Source organism: Corvus kubaryi, unplaced genomic scaffold (genome assembly GCF_017639235.1).
Source record: "Corvus kubaryi isolate FWS band 111438036 unplaced genomic scaffold, C.kubaryi_AGA036_p1.0 split1-131, whole genome shotgun sequence".
Classification (NCBI taxonomy): domain Eukaryota; kingdom Metazoa; phylum Chordata; class Aves; order Passeriformes; family Corvidae; genus Corvus; species Corvus kubaryi.
In genome coordinates, this window is record NW_024582073.1 from 17,434,263 (window position 1) to 17,450,984 (window position 16,722).

The following is a 16,722-nucleotide window of genomic DNA, read 5'->3' on the forward strand; positions in this document are numbered from 1 at the left end:
TTGTCAAGCATTGGAAGAGACTGCCCAGGGAAGTGGTGGAGTCACCATCCTGGAAGTATTTGAAAGAGATGCAGCTGTGGTGCTTAGGGACACGGTTTAATGGAGGACTTGGCAGTGCTGGGTTAACAGTTGGACTCGAGGATCTTAGAGGTCCTTTTCAACTTCAATAACTCTATGATTCTATGAATAGCCACCCACCCTCCCATCTCGCCAGCCTGCGTGCAGGGAGATGCTCTGGAGTGCACTGTGTGAATACCCCCCACAGTACTCTGCCCTTGGCACAGGCAGCTGGAGAAGAATGGGAGGGTTGCACCAGCTCACCCACAATCAGCTTCTCAGAGCCAGGGAGAGAATAGTGTTCTGTCTTGTGGAGAAATTGGGAATTTATTTCATCCCAGCTTGGAACTCATCCCGTCTCTAGAAATTCTGTATAAATGCAAGTTGGAGGAGTGATTAAAATGTTGACTGTTGAGCCAAGAAGATTGGGTAGCCCAGGCAAACTACCTTCCTGTGAATTTTGACGTGTAGGTGGCTTTGAATGTGAAGCTCAGGCTTTGTGTGTCATTTCAAGACTAGCACACAGACTGCCAAGGAGGAGCGGGTACAGTCCCAAGAACCCACATCCATTTCAAACCTTGTACTTTCCTTGAAAGCAAGAGCTTGGAACAAAGGTTGAAGATATCAGTGAGGCAGCAAACATTCTGTCATTATTTTTCAAAAAATTGCAGCACTGTGGGTCATACTCTGAAATACCTGTCAACAGACCATCATGGTTAAGGTGAGCTATGGCTGTGGCAGGAAGAGCTGCCACTGAACAGGTGGCTGGCAGTAACTCTCCCTTGGGCACACAACACCTGATACCAGTACATATGGCTTTATTCTAGTTGGAGTGTCTGGTATGCCACCATCAAATGCTGAAACAAAATCTTGCTATTTTAAAAATAGCTTTGATATAAAGGTCAAACTTCTAATGTGAAGTTTGAGCGCCTCTGTTTCTTGGCACCCGATGTCTTCCTCAGCTGAGGACTGCTTCCCAGAGTGGGGATGCTCACCTCTTCCTGGACACCCTGCATTGTCAAAATCAGCACTAACAAAGCAAGTTCTGAAAATCATGACTCAAACTCCTCAAAAGTTATCCAGGAAGCATATAGTTCTCAGCCTTGGGAAATAATATTATTTATAGGCTCGCCCAGAATACTTGGCTGGATATTTTCTGTGCGAACTGATGCAAAGGAGACCGGTGTGACTGTATATACTATACAAAGGCAGACACACCCCATATTTAAAATATTCCTGGTTTACTGTAGTCAACCATATTTTCATGTTTGTTTGTCATAGCATGCATGTCTGTAATTATGTGCTGATGGCACATTCTTACTAACTGAAAATATTATCAAAAAATACAGAGCTATCTCTAGATGCAGACCTTGTTTGTGACAGCAATGTTTGCTATTGAATCACAAACCACAGAAAGCAGTGATTTGCACAAGAACATCTAATGCATAAGAAGTGTGCTGAACACTACTTCTGCACAGGAAGAGGGAAGGAAGAAAAACATATTCATCTCAGTAGTGGTTAAACGATAGTGCAAACCAGTAATTATGTGCAAATTATGACCTTGCCCCCTTACAGTCAGCTCCTCAGTAAACATGACTGCTTTTAATTTCCACGCCCTCAGCAATAAACATCACTGTTTTCAGACTAAGTTCAATGCTTTTATTCAGATGTTTTTTTTTAAATAAAAATATGTGGTTTTATACTCCAAACCTTAAATGAAATGCTGGGCTTTTTAATATTCAAGGGATTAATATTTAAATATAAAACTGGTGGCAAAAATATTAGCTTTTATAAATTTTGCTCTTTTCTTTTAAGCTTTTCTATCATTAAAAGGCATTACATACAAGTTTAGAGTTTAGGGGTTCTTTAAACATACATATTTTTAATTTTCTTTTGATATTCTGTAGTGTTTCCAAAGCTGAAGAACTGTTGAAAAATTGTAGAAAATATTGTGATGAAAGAAATAGATGTAACGTACATGGAAATAAAATAAAAAATACAGAAAGAATGTGGGAGAAAATTGTGAAAGAAGCACATAAAATTACATTTTAAGAAACACAGGTTAAAAATACATTTTAAAAAGTAATGAAGAATCTCACTGAACTGGAAGTGACTTAATTAGTGGAACTAATTTTCTTTTTTTAATATTTCTAATTTTTCTATTTCTTTAAACAACAAGAGGCAAATAAGAACTGAACGCCAGAGCTTACATATTATCATGCATTTCAGAGTGACAAACTGTAGCTACACGCAATTATGTGCTATCAGTTGCTGAAGTGAAATTCATTATTTCCTACCTTAAGCTGTCCTATAAATTTGCTCTGCACTGTTAAGCAGATATCAAGTTCCGCCTAGAGATAGAAGCACTGCTGATGAGAAAAGGGGATCTTAATAGCTACGTTTGTTGATGCTTGTATTAAACTCAAGAAACATTTTGAAGAAAAGACAGAAATCATTCTTCCATGAACAGTCACATTGCATTTTCTCAGCATTTCCCCTCTAATGTTCTCACGAAGCAGAGAGACGGGGTCATGGTTTCAGTTGCCTGGCTTGGGTTAATGCAGAGCATATTTTGATGCAGAATTGCCTAGAGCAAATCCCCTTGCACTGGACGAGCCTAAGGGGCATTGTGATAACTCGGGTAACCCCGTGCTTCAGTGGCTTTACCTGCATCGTGCTCTCCTGAGGTTTCTAGTGGCACATCCTCTGATGGCTGGAGCAGTTTCTACCTGACCCACTACGTTAATTCTTCCCAGGAAACTTCTCTGGGATCTCTCTGTGGGCTTGGCATGTGCAATGGCAGCACAGGGATGTGCCAGAGGATACACTGACACATTCCCGTGGAGCTACTCCCTATCCACGCCAGTGCTGACTACAGGTCAGTGCATTGTAACCCCCTTTTTGAGAAACAACGTGAGTCAACAGCTCCACCACAGCAGGGTTGGAGGCTTTTGTGGGTAGATGGGATTTAAATAATTGGCAGGGGCAGGAATGAAACCTGACTTAACTTGATTAAAGAGAATTCCTAGCTCAACTCTGTGCATGTGAAATGCTGCTCACTGCTGTTTTGTCTGCTAAAATCAGAAACAGGTTTACTCCTGTGACCTACCTGGAGTTCGGACACACTTTTTCCCATTAAGACACACCTTTAAATGCTTTGCAAATATCAGCAAATTCAGTTGCACAATGGGAGTTTCTGCTGGCAGACAGACTGCATCTTCAATTTTTGGATGAGGAAATAAGGCAGGATTGGTGACTGGCTCCAGGCCACATCCCCATGTCTGTGTGCCACTGGGAAGCACTGTAGAAAGACATCCAGGCTAGCATGGATTTATATCAGAATGGGGCTCCACCCTGGCTAATTAGTCTGCTGCTGGGGAGCAAGGTCTTTCCAGCAGGGCAGAGAGCTCTGCTAATGCAATCCTGCCTCCAGATGCTTCATGTGGGGATCCCATGGCTGGTCTGCAAAATGCTTCTCCAGCTCCAAGGACTTCATGAAGAATGAAGTGTGTTTTGTGGCTCGAGGACAGCATTTATGAGAACAAGTCTCTTGCAGCTGTACTGAGAGCTGAGAGCTCAGAACTCCTTTATTTTTTTTTTTCCTTTTAATTTATTTATCCAATATTTATATATTTATAATTGATCAACAACAACAAAAACACAGAGATTAAATAAAAGTATCCAATCCCTAAAAATATGCAACTGTAGTTCATGACAGTGTAGTTCCAACAGGGAAGTCAGGAACTTGCTGTGACTCAAGTGGCTGATTGTAAACTACAGCATAGAGAGGGAGTGCCTGACTCAGCAGATGCCAGAGCCTTCAAAGGGATTAGAGATGTTGCCAAGGAGCTCCACCCTTTTTTTTGGTCTTTAAGTGTGTCTTAAGTTTCTTATTCTTGCATTACATTATATATGAGAAGCATGTATGCTATTGAATTGGCACATCCAGAATAGGGAGCACTTAAATGTCAGATTTTCCCAAAGGATTACAATTTGTTTTGATCTGCATATGCACACCATTTCATCACTGCAGAATCTCTTCTCTGTAGTTAATATCCCCCACCCCCTCCCCAGATTTATTAACACAGTAGATACAAACATTTCAGAATAGGTACTCTAAATAAAAAACCAACCTAAGTCTTCATTAAAAAAAATATTTACAAGCTGAGCACACTTGCACACCTCTTGGACCACAATTTCCAGTTCCCTTGCACACCTCCAGAGCTGGTGTATCACTGTGGTTCCTTTGGGAAAATGCTCCAGGGAGCCTTCTCCATTGCAAGATGAATTGCTTTCTAGGGGGCTAGACTGTTCCCCATGCCAGTGCCAACCCATTTCATAACTTCTGCCTCTGTGTAACCTTTTAAACTGAAAAGGTAAAAATGCAGGGAGTTGGTCTATGCTTAAAGAGTTTTGCTGGCATGGCAGAAGTATAATTACAACAGCAAAATCCCTACTGTGAGTTCAGTCCTACCATCAAAAGGCCTTTTTGTTGTTATAATGTAATCTGTTCAGCAAAGTGGTTTAATTCCTACCAGCGAAACAACTTTTTTTTTGCTGGTATAAGCTGTTTCTCTGCGCAGGGTGTTGGCTGTGGCAGGGCCAGTGCTGTACCTCCATTGGCTGCCAATGTGCCCAGAGGATGAACTACCATTTTCCACCTCCCAGGGGCTGAGGCACTTGACGCTTCAATGGGATTAGAAGGCATGTGATGAGTGTTGGGTCAAAAGGGAATTTCAATCCACCTTTCAGTCTGGTTCCTTTGCATAAGCCCTTTATATTTCTAAATCTGTGTCTTTACTCTGCAGATTTGTTGGCCGGGGCTGAGCTGGGTTGCCTGCATAACCCAGCACCATTTCTGACACTGAAGGAATTTTTGGACTGATACTGAGAAAAGCAATGATTTTTTTCACAGGACTGTGAACTAAACCCTCAGGTTTAATGTCCTCTGCTCTCAGCCCATCACTTTTGTAGGCAAAATTGTTTGAATCCAGCTGGGGCTTTCCATATACATAAATATACAGAATGTCACCTGCCAGTCTGTGGTGACTTGGTGACAGCTGATGCAAGGTGCCACCAGAGAAATGCAGATGCTCAAAGTGGGGTTTCACACTTACACTGTCCCCACCCCTCAGTCCTTCCCTGCTGTTTTTTTGTGGGGAGAGTGCACAAGGTTGCACTTCGCAGATCAGAAATGGGATTTAAATGCCCTTCCTGTCACTCTGTCCTCTCCAGGGGTGAGAACTGGGGCTGGGTGGTTCACAGGGCAGTGGTGGATCAGGCCGTGGATAACATCTCTCTGATCCTATCCCCTCCCCCATGAGGAAAGGCACAACCATATAAGATTGATGGCTTTTTCATAAATATATGTGGCATGTTTGTTTTTACCCACATTTTTTCAGTTTTTATTTTAGTCTAATTTCAATATTCTGTGGGATTGGTACCAGAATTAATAAAATGCAGCAATAAGCATTATATTCTCTTAGCCAGCACAACCATTAACTGCTTTGGGGTTTTTTTAGTACTTGAGAAACAAATGCTACAACCTGTTTTATCAAACCTCCTGGCCCTCCCATGGCAGATCACTGGAGCCATTTTCAGGGTATCACATGCCAAAAAAAGCAGGGACAATCTGGAAGGAACAGGTGTATTGGCTTCTGTTACTGCTTGAAGGAGTAAACACCTAATTTGCTGCTCCCACAAAGGAGGTAAACATTTAGCTCACAAAAAGTTTCCTTGCTTCTGAGAAAGTCCCACTGGTGTCGACCTAAATAAATTCCAGTAGTCAATCTTTTTTTTTTGTGAAAAGTTTCCTCCCCTCTATGGCACACTGTTTTGCATTGCAACTACTTGTAAAGAGAAATGTTTTTTGCAAGCAGGTTGGACATTTTACTCTCTAGGGTGGTTTTGGCTGGCAGGAGCTGTGCTGAGGTACAGCAGTTTGGGCTGACCTTCTTCTTGCTGCTGGTGTGCTTCAGGCTTGCTGTTCTCATCAGTTGCTTTCCAGGAGACATACTTCAGTCCAAACTCTTCTCAGGATAAGGGAGATAAAATAGAATAGAAAGTAAATTTTGCTGCTGATGAAAAAGGAGTATTTGAAGAGGTATCTTTTGAAGAATCTGGGATATACAACATTTTGGAAAACCTACCAGGCTTGGTGGAGATTTATGCGAGGCCAGTGCGTGAATCTGCATGTGCTCCGTGTGCATCTGGTGAGGCACCTGAACTGAGCCCGGAGGGTCCATCCTGCCTACCTCACATCGCCTACCCATTAACTTCAGACTCTCAGAGTGGAAGCAGCTGCTTAGAAAGAGTGAAGAAGAGACAGGATTTGGATCTGGGGACGTGAACACTATGTCAGAACAAAACCAACAAAAAGAGCACTATCAGTAAATTGCTCTTTTGCTTTACTTGTTGAATGCAACAAACCTGACCATCTGCATCCTGGTAACTCTTTGTCTTTCTTAGATTGCCTAATCTCCAAAATGGCTTCATTCATATGTTTACGATACCATGGTACCTCAGAGTTAACCATCTTCATGTCTTCAAATAGATGTTTTGCTTCTTTTCAGATTATGAGATTATTTCTTTGATCTGAAAATAGGGCCAAGAGTCTACAGGGTTGTACCTTAGCAGTAGCTTTCAAAATCAGAGTTCTCATGAAATCTGACTTGCAGCAGTTGTTTTGGGTTTTTTTAATCTGATTGGTATCTAGCTCTTGTCTATCCTACACAACGTATTTCTAATACTTTGGAGTGTATCTGCAACAATTGAGTCTTTCTGAAGTTTGCATTCAGTTTGCAAATTGTACATCTGAAGCTGAAAAATAAGCTCCGTATTTCTGTGGTAAAATGAGGTTTGCCAGGCCCCTTCAGAAGCGGCAGCAGTTTTGTGGTTTGTTTCAGTTAACATGGGCTGCAGGGAGCTTGTGAACCTTTTGGTGCCCTCACTGTGACACAGCTGCCTTTCCTAGATGAGTGGATGGGTGCAAGGGTTTTGGGGGGTTTTTTTTGTGGGTTTTTTTTTGGTTTTGTTTTTTTTTAAATAACACCTGCAGAGAAGTGGAAAGCTCTCTGGTTTCTAGTTTTGGCCACATGATTGTAAAACAACTGTGCCAATACCATCCTTCAGGACATCTGTGAATGACTGTTTTCCACCCACTGTTCAAGTCACTCAGTTTGAGAGCTCTGTATTTTGTTGTTCAAACTCTTAAAAGGTATTTTGTTATGTCCACAGCACGCTTTTCACAAGCTTGTTGCTTTAGACAATCGAATTATGGATGGTGATTTTTTTCATAGTCCAGGATCTCAAGGTGTTCTTGTGCTTGTCTGATCCATGTTGGAGAAGGTGTGTTACAGATGGCTGGATCATTGATGTGGTCAGTCTGTGTATTTTTTTTTTCTCTCCAAGCGATGAAACTTCTTTTAAATTACCTTTTTTTAGCTTTAGCCTAGCACTTTCCAATGCTGCTTAGACTCTCTTAGCTTGCCTCTCTTCCTGAAATCATGCATCTCCTTATATCTTCCAAATCGTGCATTTTTCAAGTGAAATACTTGTTTGCCAAGTAAGAATTTGCAGAGACAGGGTCTCCCTATGGGAGTGTTGAACATGTACAATTGTCAGTAGGTTTTCCAAGGAGCACCTGCCAGAGCCCTGCTGCTGCTCTACTACATGAGACAGACTGGTGCCTGGGACCAGACCTCTCTCCAGAATGGTGTTCTCTGTAGGTGGGGTGGATTTACTTTTTTAAAAATTATATATTTACTTCAAAGCAGGTATTCAATTTCTCTTGCAGTGACCCCAAAGGAAAGCTTGTTTCTTTTCACTTGCCTTCATTTATTTAGCACCTACTTCTGCTTTGGCCTGGAAGAAAGAGAAGCCACCCAAAGGTGAATTGCTGTCTGACTGCTCTTCCAGTTCTGTCGAGAACTGAAGTCCTTGTCCTGGGAAGATACTTTTGATCTCCTTCTCATCAGTTCTTCACTGAACTTATGCTCCCTCTGCTTTTTATCCCACTGATGTTTCCTTTTCCTTTCAAAAATGGTTATTTATCTGTACCTTTATCTGCATAGTCCTTTACTGAGGAACAGTTACTCTCTGTTAGACAATAGTCTTCTAATATTTCTGTCATTTCCCTTAAAATAGTTGAGCTTTTTTCATTTTCCAAAATATTAAATGGCACAAAGCTATGACCTAATCCCAGAGAAAACTCACTAGAAACATTGCTTTCTCTCTGTTTCCATATAACTTTTAATACTATCAAAGAATTAACTTCCTTTCTCATTTAATCACGTGAACCTGGATTTGACTTCCCTCTTGCTTCTTATGTAACTCAGTGCTTAATATATCAGAGAAATTCAGGATTATTTTTTCAATGGTGGAGCCTTTATCAACAAAACTTCCAATTTTTGAAAGTTATCAATATTGTTTGTTACTATCTGCTTTTCATAAACCTGTTGCTCTTTATTACCTCTACTATTAGCAGTAAACTCAGGTCTTTTATCTGCTCTTCTGCGGTGCTCCTGTCAGAGCAGGAGGGATACCCCATTTGTTCTTGCAGTTGCTGGGGTAGCATCAGTTCTCTGCCAGGTAGCTGCAACTTAATGACTGCTGTACTGAAGACCAATATTAAAGGTCTGATGACCGTCTCCACCGGCTTTTAACACTTTGAGACTACAAGTTAGCTGGACCAGTTAATTTCCATATGTTTAACCTTTTGTACCTTGATCTCACTTCTTCTTGAGTATTTCTGCCTCCGCTGCTAACCTTTCTACAGTTCTTAACAGTTAGCTGGTATGTATTTGTTACTCTCAGCTTTCAGTCCTTTAAAATTATTATCCATATTTTTAAGGTTGTTTTGTCTTTTTTTTTTTTAAGCAGGTTGACATGTTAATCACACTATTTTGTTCATTAGATTGTTTATTATTATATATATAAATATGTATATATATATTTATATGTAATAAAATATATTTATTATATTCTTTTTCATCTCATTTCTTGAATATTTCCCAGCTATAATTGATTTTTTTTGTTTAAATTTCATCTTCCAGGTGATTTTGCGCATAACAATTCCCAGCTTTGTGAACCGGGAACTTCCAAAGAGCCAAGCGTATAATTCTGTTTGCACATAATTACATCTGTTAAATGGCCTAAGCAGAAGTCAATTTCTATTCTCTGATCAGTTTTTCTGTGGCAGACTGAAATGTAAGGCAGAATTCCTTTCATATGGATACAATTTGTTCTGAGATGAAAAGTGACATATAAAATGTCTTAAGGACACTTTGGTGTTGGCAACAAGAGACACCCAGCCCACTTCACTATGCAGTCTATCGGTGCAGATTTTCGTGGTGTCATGGTTTCACCCCAGTCAGCAGCCAAGCCCCACGCAGCCCCTCACTCACTGCATCACCAGGGGGGTCTGGGAGAGAATCAGAAGGGTAAAAGCTGGAAAACTCATGGGTTGAGATAAAGACAGTTCAATAGGGAAAGCAAAAGCCACACACACAAGCAAAGCAAAACAAAGAATTAAGTCACTGCTCCCCATGGGCAGGCAGGTGTTCAGTCGTCCCCAGGAGAGCAGGGCCACATCACACATGACAATGACTTGAGAAGACAAATGCCATCACTCCAAATGTCCCCCTTTCCACCTTCTAATCTCCAGTTTTATACACTGAGCATGATGTCACATGGTCTGGAACGTCCCTTTGATCACTTTGGGTCACCTGTCCTGGCTGTGTCTTCTCCCAGCTTCCCAGGCACCCCCAACTTCCTTGCCAGTGTGGCAGTACCAAAACCAGAAAAGGCCTTGGCTCTGTGTGAGCCCTGCTCAGCAATAACAAAAACATCTCTACGTTATCAACCCTGTGTTCAGCACAAATCTAAAACATAACCCCATGCCACCCACCGTGAAGAAAACTAACTCCAAAAGAAGCACATTCAGCTGGGGAGATGCTTGAGGAAATGAGCACCCTGCACTCTGTTGTGATTGCCTAGGCTGGACTTTTTGTGCTTGTGCAGTTGGGGCATTCAAGGCACGTGCTTCTCAGCTGTCCATGATCTAGGAATGGAGAATGACAGAGCACCCCTGTCTGAAATTTGTACTCATTGAAACCTTCCTAAATTGGAGGTTTACCAGGATGTTCAAGTTCTTACTATGAGGATTTAGTTACCAGATTTTAACAAGATAAACTGGAATGATTTTGTGCTCCTTTGAGGATCTCAGTCCCTTTTGTCTGTGGCCAATGCTCATTTGACTGGGGTAGAGGCTATTGGTGAACTCTTCTCCAGGTGTCATAGTGATGCACTTCATTTTGTTCCAAACATCTTTATCTTGAGCTGAAAATATTCTTTTACTCCTTCTTCAATTTCCACCTTTGTGTTAGCATCATGTGCTTTGGTTTACTCAACAAGGAACTTGGAAAGTCACTTCTACTGAGATAGGGGTAGCCTGGACTCTGTCAAGCCTTCTCTCTCTTCAAGGTAAGATGAAATTCCACAAAACCAGTTACATTTCACTCACTATGTACCTCCTGATTTCTTCAACAAAAAATCAGGAATTGTCCTGTGGATAATAGCCAGCATCCTTACACACCTTCAATTTAACTTCAGAGTTGATTAATTCGGTATAATTTTAAAACAGCAGGTTTGTGCAGGAAAAGAAAGTAATTGTATAATTAAAAGTTGTATGAGGCACACAAGGAGGCTGAATTAGGATGATGCAGGCAACATCTGTTCCAGTACATTATGATTTTTGAATGCTAAATATATAATGTGCTTATATTGATTTGTGTATACATAATGTATATAGTAAGGGATTCCAAACCTTTCAATTTTATATATCCTTGTAAATTTTCATGCTGAAGTATGCATGTTTTTAGTTAAGCTTTTCCCAGACACTCTCAGAGACCCCTTAGATAAAAAAACCCCAACAAAACAACAGAGATCCTAACAATATGTGGAGTATATGAATTACCAGACAGAAAAACATGACATACAATAAAGACTTATTCAGCTATATTATTCAGTTATTTTCTGAAAATCAGATATAATATCTTTTCCTAAAAATTCTGGAATTTTCTCGTCTTGTTCAGTTTCTTGTTTTGCAGCTGACCTCACAAGTTAAAAATACTTTATCTGTGTTTGCCAATGGAGCATCCTTTGCCAGCTGAGTTGCAGCTGGAGATATGGTCTCTGCTACAGCTTAACTTTGTTGATAAGTTCCTAGTTTTTGAAATGGACTGGGAATAACTGAGGAAGCAGTGAGTAGACCCCCAGGGCACTCTCCCTTCTGCTTGAGATGGAGCTATCCCATGGCCACGAAGTCGAAGCCTTGGCACAGCCTCCCTATATAGTTCAATCGCAGTAATTCAGCCTGGAGCTGGAGATTGTATTAGTCACAGTGCATCCTTGTTGGCAGAAAGGGCAGGAGCAAAACCAAGCATATTCCATCACTAATACCAACTTATAATAGCATGAGCTTAGCTGCAAGCAGAGAGAAGGTGGGACAGGTGATGCAGGAGAGTTGAAGCAGTCTGAAACAGGCTTGTGGCTGCTGCTGGTGGAGCCAAAGGCTTGAATTTCTGCCACCATGCATGGGGGAGGCAGCAACAAAGTGATTAATTTCTCCTTGGCAGGTGATTAATTCTCTGTGGCTTCCAAGAGAGGCTGCCAAAGCTGGACAGAAACCTGCTAAAGGTGCTCAAGTACTCCAAATGTGGAAAGTGGATGAGAAGACAGAAGTTTGCTTAAAAAAAATGAAGTCTTTACAGACCACTTGTGGGATAAGCAGAGCTGATGGATGGATGTGAGCAGGGGACCATGGTAATAATGTGCACTTTAAAGGAGTGCCAGGAACTCTTGAATTTTAATCTGAAGGCTGATGCCAAGTCTTTTCCTGATCCTGTGCAAGGTGAAGGCCGCTCCTGTTGAAACTACAGGTAGTTCTTGCATTCATTTCAGCAGGGTCAGGATGTCACTTTTCTTGAAGAAGGAATAACATTGACTGAAGGGAGGAAAGGTGTCTGGGAATAAATTAATTACCTTTTACAGTGATACATACATTATTATCACTGCCAAGCAATCCCTTGCACATAAACTTAAATTTAACATTGTTTTATTTTAGAAAAATAAAATAATAACAATCCAAACCACTGCCTGATATCACGTGTTGATAGGCTCTGAATGGCCAAATGTTTCAGTGTCTTATGGCCCATTACATTTCAGTTCACTTTCCATTGTTGCTGAGCCAGAAAACTCCCAAGTTCTTCACAATCAAAAAAGTGCCTGCACTCAGTGTCAGCAGAGATCCAGTTCCAATACCTGCACCAGTATTAGAAATTTGGGGTTTACCTGTTGACCTGGGAGCAGAGCTGAGGAGGAGAGCAATGGAGAGAGGTGGGGTGAGGGAATGGTTAACTCTCTGCTGGATATTGGCTGGGTTTCTGGGTTTTTTTTTGTGCACACAGGCCAAGGCTCGATTTCTGGCAGTGAGGGAACTGCTGATCACATCCCTGGCTAACAGGGCCCAGAAGTGCCTTGTCACTGCCACAGGGTCATGGGCTTTTCTTGTGACTCTTGCTCATGCGTGTTGCTGGAAAATAAAACTATTCACCATGAATTCAGGAAGCAATGCTAGTTTCAAATAAGAAACAAGCACACGAGACAATAGTTTCCTTGTTGTAGAAGGTGTTGGGATAGGTGTCTTTTTTTCCACACGGGAAGGTTGTTGAAGAAAGCACAGAGATGAATGAGTAAGACATCTCATAGCATGTGGGAGTGAAGGAGTTTCTGTATGTACAAAACCGTGAAACATTTTGTTTGTTTGTTTGGTGGGTTTTGTTTTACATAGGTTTGTATCCTTTTAGTGTCACTTTAGCTTTTTGTATTTAGTATGCCCCAGAGTGTTAACCACAGGATTGGACTTGACTCACAACATAAATGTTGTGAAACAGCAAACCTTTAACAAAGCCCCTGGCATCACTGGACATTTGGCTGCGTTTGGGAGGGGTCAGGCTGCTAAGAGATGTGTACCACAGAGCAGCAGGGCACAGTGTTACACATGCAGTTGGACACTGATGGCAATGAGGCAAGGGTTTGGGTACGCTAAATTTCACAAACATTAAATATAATTTAACAAAATCGCAAAACTGATTATCATTGAAAGATGCAACTGTGAAATATTTCAGCATCCTGAAAAGAAGCTTTTTTGAAATTATCATTCATTTAATTTTCACGCAACTTATCCTAGGATTTGTGTTAGACACAATCACAAATAATCAAGAAAGGGCAGATGAATAACAAGGTGACAGCCTTTCCAGATAATACACAGTTGTTTAGGATAGAGGAAAACAAAACTTAAATAAAAACCCCTTAGTTTTAAATCTATAATGAGGAGGTGTCTTTCAATTATTACAATTCAGACAAAAAAACTCCTTGGAAATTTTGTGGATAATTTTCAGATACATCTTGTATTAGTATTCAGAAGAATTATAAAGGTAAGTAGCAGCTTATATATGGTGAGAAAAATAATATAAGACTATAATAATATCGCTATTTAAATTCATGAACCCATCTCATATACTAGAAATAGTTCTGGTTGGTCTAATTAAAAAAAAGATAAAGAAAAATCAAGAAAAAAAATCCAAAACAAACAAACAAACAAAAGACACAACTCAAAACAAAAACTGTAAGACAGTCACAGTAGTTTAGCACTCTTTGGCTTGGAAAAGACAAAGTACCGTGAATGGAATAATGCATTTTTTTATAAAACCTTAGAGATATTAGAAAGAAATTTATGCAGATTGCATGCTGTTCTCTTAGTTTAACAGATTCAGAGTCACCCACACAAATTATTAAATAGAATGCAATATAAACACAAGGAAAATCTGTTCCACACTGTATGTAATTATGTAGAATTGATTGTTACTGAATGATATGGAGATAAAGAATATAAATGGCCTCAACGGTATTAAATGAAAAAGGAAAGGTCAGTCTCTCTGTGGCAAATAAACACATTGCATCCCTCAGGTGCTGAAGTCTAAGTCACAGATGGCTGGGCCGGGGAAGATGGAGAGCCCTTGTGTTCAGTGTATCCCCTGCAAGCATCAGCCGCAACCACGGGGGACAGGAGCGGCCAGTACTGTACACTGTACCCACCTGCTTGCCCATTCTGGGAGCTGCCACTTCCATATTTCTGTGTCTAGGTTTTCATTTTGGAAATTCAGGTTTGCTTACTGATTTGATAAAATCAGATCAGGCTGAATTAGAATTTCCTGTGGGACAAACCATCCTAATTTTGTGTAATTCTTATTTTTGTGACAGGAATCAGTCTAACTTGCACTGAGGAGCAATCCAAGCTGTGTCAAAAAGAAGTCTGTGCTTTCTTAGGGAAGAAGTTTGTCTTTAGAAGTAAATAATTTTCTCTCTGAAGTCAGACAAGGTTATGTGTAATATTTTTGTCCCTATGTGATGTTATTGCTGACCTGAATACAAGCTGCAGGCAGTAATTTGATGCCTGAATATGGGTCTAGCTGTCAAGACCTATGCGGTAAGCAGAGCTTGGCAATACAGAGTCACAGAATAAGCTGAGTTGGAAGGGATCCACGAGGATCATAGAGTCCACCTCCCAGCCATGCACAGCATCATTTCCAAGAGTCACACCATGTGTCGCAGAGCATTGTCCAAACACTTGTTGAACTCTGTCAGGTTTGATGCTGTGACCACTTCCCAGGGGAGCCTGTTCCAGTGCCCAACCACCCTCCAGGTGAAGAGCGTTTTTCTAATATCCAGCCTAAACTTCCCCTGACAGAGCTTCAGGCCTTTACCTCAGGACACTGGTCACCAGAGATCAGTGCCTGACCCTCCTCTTCCCCTCACAAGGAAGCTGTAACTGCAGAGAGGTCTCCCCTCAGTCTCCTCCAGGATGAACAGACCAAGTGACCTCAGCCCCTCCTCATACAGCTTCCGCTCAAGGCCTTTCATCATCTTTGTTAAATACATTCAGCTTCAAAGGAGTGTGACAAAACTTTGAATTCTCCCCCTACCTTACTGTGTGCATATAATATGGTATCATCTGTGGGTGCATCCCAGAAACGTCCTGCAGGCAGAGGGCAGCTGTGGGTGACTCCCAATACCTGCACCTGCTGGAACCAGGACCTCCTGGGCGGACACAAGGGGCAGGGCCACTGCGTACGCAGGGCCACTTGTGCATGTAAGAAAATGTCCCCGGCTTCTCCAACAGCCTAACTGGGCCAGTGAGGGGTGTGATTGTTTACTCGAATAATTAGCCTTGCGAATAGGCACGTCTTTCCTGGGAAATGAGTTAGCAGACTAATAATAGCTTTACTCTTGGTAAAGTGGAGGCCAAAGGAGATGGCTTGTACCTTTTTAGTCCTAAAAATCCTGTATGTGGATACAGCCCAGCAACGTGTAACTCTGGAAATAGATGGCTATATTTTTCCTTCCAGTATTTCAATTCGGTTCCTAGTACTGATGTTGCAACACAGGTGGTAGAGAAACTGAGGCATGTAAGGCATCATGAACTCATCTCTACTGTGACACCGACAGGAAGCCAGGAGCATCACTGGGTAAACCAAGGGGCGTCTTCAGATCGTTAACTTAAAAAAACCCACCTGAAAACCAGACAGCCACACCCACACTGTTATTCAAAAACCAGAATATCATCAGGAAGCAGTGAGTCACCATGTGGCCACTGCCTTTTTTTCGTTACGGTGTTTCCCAAATGTACAACTTAGGCTTCCTCTTCCCTTTAGATGAAGTACCTGGTACCACTAGGTAAGCAAAAGCGGTTTTGTTTATTAGCAATAGTACTGTGCATAACAGCAAGGAGGAACATAACTTGTTTTCCTAATGTGATGGATGAGCATCCAAGGACTGGGGACTGGATCCTTAGCCTGTAAGAACTGGGGAGCTTGTAATAACAGCAAGTCTGTGCAGCGGTTTGGCTACGTGACACTGCAACCACCCAGTGTGACGCCGGAGGTGGGAAGCAGGGCCACAGCCTCTCATCTCCAGCCCCTCCTTATCCCATGCCGGTGGAGGTGCTTGAGCAGAGGGCTGAGCCAAGCTGTGTGGGTGTAGGTATCTGCAACAACAGGTGTGTTTGGATGAGGAGGCTCAGAAGGGCCCAAACAAGTTGCCCAACATATTTTTAATAGATTATTGCCAAAACTAAATGACAGAGAATTAGAGTTATTGCCTCAAGAAGGTCATGGAATTTGTTTATATTTTAAAACATCTTGTTAGCATATGTTGTGGCATTACTATTAAAGTAACCCATTCAGCCTAATATAATACATCTAATTATATGATGTGAGCCTCATCTGATGACTTTTGCCAATTATATCTGACAAGGATATTTTAAATGAGAGGCCATGTGTTACAGCAATTTCAGGAGATGAACACAACAGCATATGCTTTCAAAAATAAAGTATCCACTATGCTATTTGCTGTGATTAAGTACCTACCAATGCAATTTTAAGGTTGGGAAGCAGGTCTTTCTGGTTAGTGAATTATGCCAGTGCTGAGTCATTGCTGGTTTTTTTAAAGGTTTATTATGAATGAAGGGCTGGGTCAATGCCAAATTCCATGCTCCTGGCTGCTTCTTTTGTTCCCTTGCAAATTATTCAAATCCCTGGAAACAAG

The 16,722-nt window shown here is 41.3% G+C and overlaps 2 long non-coding RNA genes across 2 annotated transcripts in view; one reads left to right on the forward strand and one right to left on the reverse strand.

Annotated features, from left to right (window-relative positions):
- The window catches only part of LOC121676561, a 124,729-nt gene that overhangs the window by 27,304 nt on the left and 80,703 nt on the right, over nt 1-16,722 (forward strand). The window lies entirely within an intron of this gene.
- Nucleotides 5,877-15,229, reverse strand: LOC121676562. Its single transcript, XR_006020507.1, has 3 exons — nt 15,102-15,229; nt 6,207-6,357; nt 5,877-6,086 (listed from the first exon to the last, which is right to left on the reverse strand). It is a non-coding gene; the product is annotated as an uncharacterized LOC121676562 (long non-coding RNA).